Raw genomic sequence first — 10,465 nt, forward strand, 5'->3', positions numbered from 1 at the left:
TATCAGGAAAGGGAGCCGGTCATGGGGAAGGGATCAAACGGGGAGAACGATTGAGCTCTGGCTCTGTTCGCACACCCGGTGGCCAGGTGCGCAAACGAGAGGGGCTAGGCGGGGCTCAAGGGCCCGGCCCCTTTGGGAAGAGGATCGCCTGGCAGCGGGGCAAGAAAGCCGAGGCTCCCCCCGGACTGCTAGGGCTGTTGTGAGCTGAGGGGGCGCTCGCTCCTCAAGTGGCGGTCGAGGGGCATTTACAGAGGCGCCTCTGCACCCCTGGCAAAAAAAAGTGTTCTGCGACTGCTTACTTTGCGTAATGGACGAGCCACCCCTGCGTTTCACCCATATCTGTGGCAGGCATCCTCAGAGGTTGTGAGACCTGCTGGAAACCAAGCAAGTGGGGTTGATAAACCTGTGGAATAATGTCCAGGGAGGGAGAAAGAATGCTTCTTCTGGAACATGGCCAAACAGCCCGGAAAACTCACTGCAACCCAGTGAGGCCGGCCATGAAAGTCTTTGACAACACATTATTTATTATTATTGTTATTATTATTATTATTATTATTAATTGCTCAGGAGTCATAGGTACTGCTGCCCACCTGCTTTCACTTCTTCCCTGTTTCCTTTTCATCTCTTCCTTCGTTCCTTTCTTTCCTCCTCCCTTGTTTTTCCTTCCTTCCTTTCTCTCTCTCTCCCTCCTTTCCTTCCTTCTTCTCTCTCTTCCTTCCTTACTTTCTCTCACTTCCTTCCTTCCCTGCATTCTTTTTCTTCCCTCCTCCCTCCCTTCTTCCTTCCTTCTTTTCTTTCTTCCTTCCTTCCTCCTTCCTTCCTTCTCTCTCTTCCTCCCTTCCTTTCTCTTTCCTGCTACCTTTCCTACATTCTTTTTCTTCCCTCCTCCCTCTCTTCTTTCTTCCTTTCTCTCTTCCTTCCTTCTTTTCTCTTCCTCCCTTTCTCTCACGTTCTTTCCTTCTTTTCTCTCTTCCTCTTAATTCCTCTCTCCTTCCTTCCTATAACTTTCTTCCTCCCTTCCTCCCTCTCTCCTACCTTCCTTCCTCTCTCATTCTTTCCTTCCTATCTTTCCTCCTCCCTCCCTTTCTCTCTTCCTTCCTTTCTCCTCGTGCCTTCCCTCCTTTTCCCCCTCCTCCCTCCCTTTTTCCTTCATTCCTTTCTCCTCCCTTCCTTTCTCTCTTTTCTCTCCTTCCTTCTTTTCTCAATTCCACCCTTCTCTCTCCTTCCTTCTCTGCTTTCTTTCTTCCCTCCTCCCTCCCTTTTCCTTCATTCCTCTCTCCTTATTTCCTTCCTTTTCTCTCTTCCTTCCTTCCTTCCTTTCTCTCCCTTCCTTTCTTTTCTCTTCCTCCTTTCCTTTCTCTCTCCTGCTGCATGCCCTGCATTCTTTTTATTCACTCCTCTCCTGCCCTTCGTCCTTCCTTTCTCTCCTTCCTTCCTTCCTTCTTTTCCTTTCCTCCCTTTTCTTTCTTTCTCCCTTCTTTTCTCTCTTTCCTTCCTCCCTTCCTTTCTCTCTCCTTCCTTCCTTCCTCTCTCTTGCCTTCCTATATCTTTCTTCCTCCCTCCCTTTCTCTCCTTCCTTCTTCTCATTCTTTTCTTCCTATATCTTGCTTCCTCCCTCCCTCCCTTCCTCTCTTCTTTCCTTCCTCTCTCCTCCTGCCTTCCCTCCTTTCCCCCTCCTCCCTACCTTTTTCCTTGATTCCTTTCTCCTCCCTTCCTTTCCCTCTTTCTCCCTTCCTTTTCTCTCTCCTTCCTTCTTTTCTCGCTTCCGCCCTTCTCTCTCCTCCTTCCTCCCTTCTCTCCTTTCCTACTGGCTGTTCGGAATTGCAGGAGTTGGAGTCCAAAACACCTGGAGGGCCCAACTTGGCCCCTGCCTGATCTATACGATTTTATCAAAGTTCCCATTGTGCAGGTATATTCAGTGGGGGGCCTTTGGGGGCAGCCTCACTCTCTCAGCCTCAGAGCAAGGCCTGCGTGGCACATTTACTCAGCCATAAATAACTCACAAGTAAACCTAAAGGCACATAATGACAGGCAGCAGATAGCAAACTACATGCTTGGCTTGGCTTTAAAAGCCACCCTCTCCTTCTCTCAGCCTCCAGTTAATTGTACAGCATGGGGATTGTTTCGGGGGGGTTGGCAGCTGCTTTCTGTTGCTCTGTTGTAAATACATTTTGAGTGGAACTCTGCTTTCTCACTAGCTTCCATGACTCTGACCCCTTTTTATAGTCAAGAAGGGGCACCCAGAGGCCATCCAGTCCAACCCTATCCTCTATCAAAACAACGCCATTGGAGTTCTGCTTCAGGCCAGCCTCTCTGCTATTTTCACCCGAGGAGTCTTTAATCTGAAACTTTGGGCTGTTCGCGTAAATGCTCGCCAGGCAGGACCCTCCATATCTCAATCTGACCTCATAAGGGGTCAGACTGGATGACCTTTGGGGATCCCTTCCAACTGTGTGATTCAGAAGGTAGGAGGAAGCCTCATGGTTTTCAGCCAGAAATATTGTAGCTCAGCCAGCTGAGTTAATGAGAGTGGCTGGATTTATTTATTTACAGTATTTATATTCCACCCTTCTCACCCCGCAGGGGACTCAGGGTGGATCACAACACACATATGCATGGCAAACATTCAATGCCATAGACACACAACATATATAGGCAGATACACAAAGGCTATTTAACTTTCCAGCTTCACGAGGGTATGTTTGAATTCTGGCCACCGGGGGAGCTGTCGCTTCACCATCCACTTGTGACACCGATGGACTACTTTCTCATTCTTTTGCACGCTGCTAGAGAGTTTTATGGCATCGTAAATTAGTTAAATTAGCTTCACGAGGGTATGTTTGAATACCGGCCACCGAGGGAGCTGTCGCTTCACCATCCACTTGTGACACCGATGGACTACTTTCTCATTCTTTTGCACGCTGCTGGAGAGTTTTATGGCATCGTAAATTAGTTAAATTAGCTTCACGAGAGTATGTTTGAATACCGGCCACCGGGGGAGCTGTCGCTTCACCATCCACTTATGACACTGATGGAGTACTTCCTCATTCTTTTGCACGCTGCTGGAGAGTTTTATGGCATCGTAAATTATTAGCCTCTCTGCATAAGCGGTATCTAAATTTCCTACTTGACAGATGCAGGGGTCAACAGCAAGCTAGACTATTTGTCGAGAGCTTGCTTCGACCTGGGTGTTGTGACTCAGCTGGAACCACAGACTGCTTTTTCTTCCCTCCTTTCTCCCTTTTTCCTCCCTCCTTTTCTCTCTCCTTCCTTCCTATATCTTTCTCCCTCCCTTTCTCTCCTCCTGCCTTCCTTTGACCTGGGCTTACTTTGACCTGGGTGTTGTGACTCAGCTGGAACCAGTCTGCTTTTTCTTCCCTCCTTCCTCCCTTTTTCTTCCCTCCCTTTCTCTCTCTCTCCTTCCTTCCTTTCTCTCTCCTTCCTTCCTTCTTTCCTTCCTATATCTTTCTTCCTCCCTTCCTATCTCTCCTGCCTTCCTTCCTTTCTCTCTCCTTCTTCCCTCTTTCTTTCTTTCCTATATCTTTCTTCCTCCCTCCCTCCCTCCCTTTCTCTCTCCATCCTCCCTCTCTCATTCTTTCTTTCCTATATCTTTCTTCCTCCCTCTCTTCCTTCCTTTCTCTCTCCTCCTGCCTTCCCTCCTTTTCTCCCTCCTCCCTTCCTTTTCCTTCCTTCCTTCTTTCTCTTTCTCACCTTTCCTACTGGCTGGTTGGAGTGACTCTGACGAGGATGATGGGATTCAGGTTCACAATCAGGTTCAAAATGTTCCTGTTGTAGACAATGAGGAACAGGGTGTGCAAGTTCAGTTTCCCACAGCAGGGAAGGATGTTTTTGATACTGAAACTAGCCAGGTGCAAATTGACTCAGGAAAGGAGGACAGTTCTCAGCCTGATAGTAAGCAAGAAGGCAACCAGGCTGATGCTAACGAGCACCCTGACCTTGAGGAAACGGGAATCTTAGATTGGGCTGACCGTTTGGAATTCAGTGTTCAAAGGAGTGTGAGAATAGCCAACAAGAAGGAGGTCAGCGGCCAAAGAAATGCTTTCATGTATTGAGAAGGGTATTAAGCAGTGTGTCATAGAATCATAGAATCGGAAGAGACCTCCTGGGCCATCATCCAGTCCAACCCCATTCTGCCAAGAAGCAGGAATATTGCATTCAAAGCATCCCCAACAGATGGCCATCCAGCCTCTGTTTAAAAGCTTCCAAAGAAGGAGCCTCCACCACACTCCGGGGCAGAGAGTTCCACTGCTGAACGGCTCTCACAGTCAGGAAGTTCTTCCTCATGTTCAGATGGAATCTCCTCTCTTGTAGTTTGAAGCCATTGTTCCATTGCGTCCTAGTCTCCAGGGAAGCAGAAAACAAGCTTGCTCCCTCCTCCTCCCTGTGGCTTCCTCTCACATATTCATACATGGCTATCATATCTCCTCTCAGCCTTCTCTTCTTCAGGCTAAACATGCCCAGCTCCTTAAGCCGCTCCTCATAGGGCTTGTTCTCCAGGGCTTGTTCTCATTTTAGTCGCCCTCCTCTGGACACATTCCAGCTTGTTAATATCAAACAAGGTGTGTTTGAAAACAAATCTTTGTCAGAGCAACTTCTCGCTCAACCAAGCAGCTTGAGCTTGTTTGCCTGGATTATCTTTTAGTTCTTATGTCCATGGTCTCAGGACTTTGTCATGTTCTCATGAGATCTTGTTTTGTTGGTGTCCCTTGGAATCCTGCTTTACAGTGCTTCGTTTTATTGATCTCTTGGAACATTACTTGCTTTTAAGAACTTTTAATCTTTTACTTTTCAATAAACTACAAAGACTTCAGTCTGTGTGCAGTTTTGGTGATTTCAGCAAGATGAATCTACTCTGAGGTGCGACACTGGACTGGCTTCGAACTCATGACCTTTCGGGCAGTAGGGATTTTAATGCAGTTGACTCACAACCAGCTGCACCACAACCCAGTCCGAAAGGTAGGACCATAGAATCATAGAATCCTAGAGTTGGAAGAGACCTCCTGGACCATCCAGTCCAACCCCATTCTGCCAAGAAGAAGGAATATTGAATTCAAAACACCCCTGACAGATGGCCCTCCAGCCTCTGCTTAAAAGCTTCCAAAGAAGGAGCCTCCACCACACTCTGGGGCAGAGAGTTCCACTGCTGAACGGCTCTCACAGTCAGGAAGTTCTTCCTCATGTTCAGATGGGATATCCTCTCTTGTAGTTTGAAGCCATTGTTCCTTGTCCTAATCTCCATGGACCAGGTTGAGAGTATGAAAGTATGAGACTTGATGAGGTCTGATGTGCGTTGGAAGATTGTAGAAAGTTTGCACATATTGTATAATGTATATTTATTTATTTATTATTGTATATACTGTGTTTACCCTGCTGCAACTAAAGAAAAAAAAACCCTTCATTTTTGGAAAGAACTTTGTTTACGTGTTCTTGTTCCTGAAGGTACCTGGCTCTTTAACTGGAGCTAATAAGACTCCTTTTCGCGTTAACAGGAAATTTTATGACTGCACAGAACTCCTGACTCTTCTTCCGAGACTAGCAAAGGTGAGCGCAAACTGTCAGCGAGGCAATCACAGAGCCATTAAAAGCAGCTGCAACTGACAAGAGGAATCTCAGAGGCACCTCTGGCAGACGGCATCCGTTCTCTGATCAGTACACCTTCCCAGAACAAAGTGCATGGCTTTGTTCAAATATTCACAAGGAACGACATGACACACAAAGGAAGGATCCTGGCAGTCTGCGCAGGGCAGGCACTCCACTCGCTTCGCCTCCCTCTGGATTAAGGCCCAATTATTATTGCAAACCCGGCGGCGTCTCAGTTGATCTGCTGCCTCTTCTCTTACGGTCCTGATCCTGAAATGAACAGCTGCGTGCACTGCTCCTCCTTTTCCTCGGCCTACCCTGCAGAAACCGTTCAAGGGGCAAAAATGGGACCGATTCCTTGCTACGTATGTCTCCGAAACAGAAAGCAATTTGGGCATCAGTGAGGTCAAATTTAGACTGAGACCGCGTATACGGAGGGTCCGTACCTGGTGAGCATTTGTGCTAAAGCTCAAAGTTCCCGACTGGGAAAGTATAGGCAAGCGGTATCAGATCAGAAGCAGATCCATACATGTACACAATGGACCTTGATTGTCACCTTTGTCTAGGGATATTGCCCAACCCGAGATGTCCAGGAAATTCCTCAGAAGGGTCAGCAAGGAGGCAATGACCTCTGTAGTGTTGGAGTTCAGCCTGTGATTGTGTCTGATGATCAGTGTAACTTGGATGTTGGGAGTGACAATGAAGTTCATGTGTCTAATGTTGAGGTTGCTCAAGATGCAGAGAATGACAATGGGATTCCTGTTCAAAGTGACTTCTGATGGAAATGTTCCTGAAGGGTTTTGGGATGATGGTCTGTTCCCTGGGCCTGAATTGCCAAGGATTTGAGCCTGAGAAAGGCTCGGCACCTGGGCCAGCTGCAGAAATTAATGAGCCAGTAGATAGGAGAACAAACCAGGCTCTCAGGCGCTTTGCCAGATTGCAGGAGAGACTGATAGCGGATTCAAGGCTGAGAAGAAATCCATTCCTGGCCATTTGGACTATAGAGTAGATTAGGGGATAAAAGTGTCAAGTACAGAATCTGTAGCCAGACGAAGCAATGTTGGAATTGAGTCAAGACTTCGTGTCAGGTCCCTTGAAGCCTTGCCTCGGACAGATTCCTGTTAGTGTCTTGTTTGATATGTGTTCAAGTTGTGGAGTTTTACCTTGGAAGTTCATGAACTCTGATGGACTAATTTCCTGGACTATTTGTTTTTATCTATCTTTCTACTTAATTAGATCTACCTAGAATCATAAGAATCATAGAATCAAAGAGTTGGAAGAGACCTCATGGGCATCCAGTCCAACCCCATTCTGCCAAGAAGCAGGAATATTGCATTCAAATCACCTATTTTTGTGGATTGCTTTTTACTGCTACTGCTTTTAAATATCTTCAATAAACTACTTGCATTTTATTCAGCTGTGTGGTGTTTAAAGTCAGAGGGCTTCCTGGCCTGGAGTGCAACATGTGGCTCGCTCGGGCAGAAATCGTATCATTTAATATAGATTTGATACATATTGGGATAAAGCAGGGAGCAAAGGATACGAGAGGCAAAGAGTTACAAGGAAAGGGTTGTGTTGTAGTAGAGCCTGTGAGTAACGTTACAAACAGTAGTGTGGGTGCCAGAAGGGGGAAAAGGGAGTAGGAATCTGATGATGAGCAGCAGAGAAAGAGGATCCGGGACATATTTACAGTGCCTACAGATGAGGAGTCGTTTGAAGGATTATCTGGGGATGATGGGTCAATGAGTGAAGGAGAAGAAGGAGACACCATGGACTGGACTAAGATAAGAGAAGTGCAAGCTATTTGTGAGGAGCCAACAACTAGTGATACCTTTATGGGGTTCTCTGGGGGTGAAGACTGGCAATCAGGAGACCCAACTGAATCTTGGAGGGATCTAAGTCTTGACAGGAGATGGAGGACTTGGAGGGGAAGACAAGGTGGCTCACGTGAAGAGCTGGAAACAGCTGCGGGGGATAACGATGGGGTGGTGGTCAGTTCATCTTCTGATGATGAGTTGTAAATAAAAGTGGGTTCAGGGGTGAGAGGTCCTTGCAGAAGGCAAGGTGTTGGAGTGCGTTCGTGTTTTGGGTGCTGAGTGTTCTGCTGCTGCCAGTTTCGTGTTCGGTGTTGGTTTGGGATCTGCAGCTTGAATCTCTTGATCGTTTGTTTGTTATTGACCCGGATTGGCTTCTCGTGAGTGTGGACTTCTCCCTTCCTGGATCGGCTTGGCTAAAGACGCTGCTTCTACGGACTCTGGAGCTATGCGGTTTTGGATTTCTCCCGCTTCGACCCTGGACTTCGGCTGAGGACGCTTCACTTCCTGCGGCTCCTCCTTTTTTTTTTTTTTAAGATATTTTTATTATATTATACACACTGATCAGTAAGCCAAATTCCAAGTGTTACACATATAAAACCTAAATAATTCAACAAATATTAAAGATATTATACTAATTTACACTGGTGTATATTACCTTATCTCCATCTTCCCTCCTTCTCCCTCCCTCCCTCCCATCCTCTTCAACCACAGTGTATTTCTAGCTAATCTTGCAGATCCAGCCACTGGTAGAGTCTTTGTGTTCTTTCTTTGATGTGATCGTTGGCTTCTCCATTTTTCACCCAGTTGAAGTAGACCTTCCATCTATTTGTAATGATCTTTTCTTTGTCCATTCTTGGTGTTTGCTTGGTCATAATTCCCGTAATGTCTAACAGCACTCGGTCGTACATATAATCATTCCAATTAGTTAACGTCCATTTCGATTTGTCTTTCCATCCTCTAGCAATCACTGCATGGGCTGCTCTTATTGCTACCTTAAATAACTCCTGGCAATTAATTATTATACTCGGATGATCCAACACTCCCCAAAGTAGCAAATCATTATTAATTTGAATTCTTATCTGGAATATCTCCTGAATTTTTACTTGTATGATTTGCCAGAATTTTTTTATTTCAGAACACTCCCACCACATCTGTGAATAAGTACCTTTTTCTTTATTACAATGCCAACACTTCGAATTCTTTCCTTTTAACATATAAGCCAATTGTTCAGGAGTTCTATACCATCTTAATATCATCTTTTTTTCTAATTCATTATATTTTTCTATTTTTATTTTATTCATGTTTGTTTGACCTCAGAACGCTTTGTTTGTTTCATTTCTTTTATCCAACTAATCCGGATTATATTCCTGTAAAGCTTTAGATGCGATTCACGGCTGCAGATCAGGTCAGCATGTGCGCTGAGACGCATCAGCACATATCTGCAGGCCTTTAATAAAAATATATAAGAATGAAAAACAGACTTCTGTGGGAGGGTTGTGGCTGCTGATCTGTATACCACCCTGAATTCGTGGTTAGACGCAGAAGTCTTGCAGAGAAGGGGAAGGAAATCCTTTATTTTATTTTTGTGTCCTTGGAGAAGATTACAGAAATGATAGATTATTTATTGCTGCACCGAGAGAAGCAACAGGGGGGACAACCAGGCAGCGCTTAAGCTGCAAAAAAAGGAGGGAGGACTGTAGAAATACCTGAAATAAAATTATTGCAGCAGGAGTTTTCATGCAACTTAATTCACACCTTCGGATACAATAAACCACTCCGGCAGAGGATCTTCTGCTATCAGGCACATTTCCAAAAAGTCCAAAACGTATGGGAATCTTACAGGGTGTGAAGGCATTCACCTGCCAAACGCTCAGGTCTTTTACATCCTAGGAAGCTCAGATGACCACAACAGGACAAGAAGGCATCAACAAAGAGGCAGGCAAACGAGGACAGTGCTTTTTTTCATTAGTGTACCAAAACATTAGAAAGGTATCTCAATCAAGCAATGTAACAGCAGTACTATTATTTTTATTGTTGAAGGTTTTCACTGCCAGAATCACTATTGTGTAATTTCCAGGATGTATGGGCAATGTGTCCTAGCAGCATCTTCTCCTGACATTTTGCCTACATCTGTAGTTGGCAGGCATCTTCTGATGAGGGTCAAGAAAGTGTATATAACATACCTGTGGAATAATGTCCAGGGTAGGAGAAAGAACCAGTGTCTATTAAACTAATTGTGAAGGGTGCATTGTGCAACCCATTCAAACCAGGCTTGCTCGTTGCACCTTTCACACTTGGTTAATAGGCATTGATTCTTTCTCCCACCTTGGACATCCCACAGGTATGTTATATACTCCACTTGCTTGACCACCATCAGATCCTCTGAAGATGCCTGCCAGCCGCAGATGCAGGCGAAACGTCAGGAGAAGATGCTGCTAGGACACATTGACCACACATCCTGGATATTAGACACTGCTTCTTTCTCCCACCCTGGACATCCCACAGGTATAGATATAGACTCCACTTGCTTTTCTACCATCAAATCCACCAGCCAGATACAGGCGAAATGTCAGGAGAAAATGCTACTAGAACGTATTGGCTACACATCCCAGAAACCACACAACACCCCAGTACTGTTATCTGTTACTTAACTGTGAAAACAGTTGTATATATTTACTAGGCATGTGCAATCCATGCTTCTAAAGCACTTACAAAACTCAAGTTCTAGTGGTGAAAACTAGAGGGCGCTGGTGCTTTGCTTCTACAGTGTTGCTAAAGTTCTGGTGGTGAAAATTTCAGAACTCTAACAAAACTTTCAAAATTTCATTATTATTTCATTATTATTGATGATTTTATGACAGAACCAATTAGGAACTGCCATTTATAATGAAATTTTTGAAAATTTTGTTAGAGTTCTGAAATTTTCACCACCAGAACTTTAGCAACACTGTAGAAGCAAAGCACCACCACTTCCTAGTTTTCACCACCAGAACTTTAGTTTTGTAAGTACTTTAGGGGGCGCTGGTGCTTTGCTTCTACATTGTTGC

The sequence above is a fragment of the Anolis sagrei genome, chromosome 1, assembly GCF_037176765.1.
Source record: "Anolis sagrei isolate rAnoSag1 chromosome 1, rAnoSag1.mat, whole genome shotgun sequence".
Lineage (NCBI taxonomy): Eukaryota > Metazoa > Chordata > Lepidosauria > Squamata > Dactyloidae > Anolis > Anolis sagrei.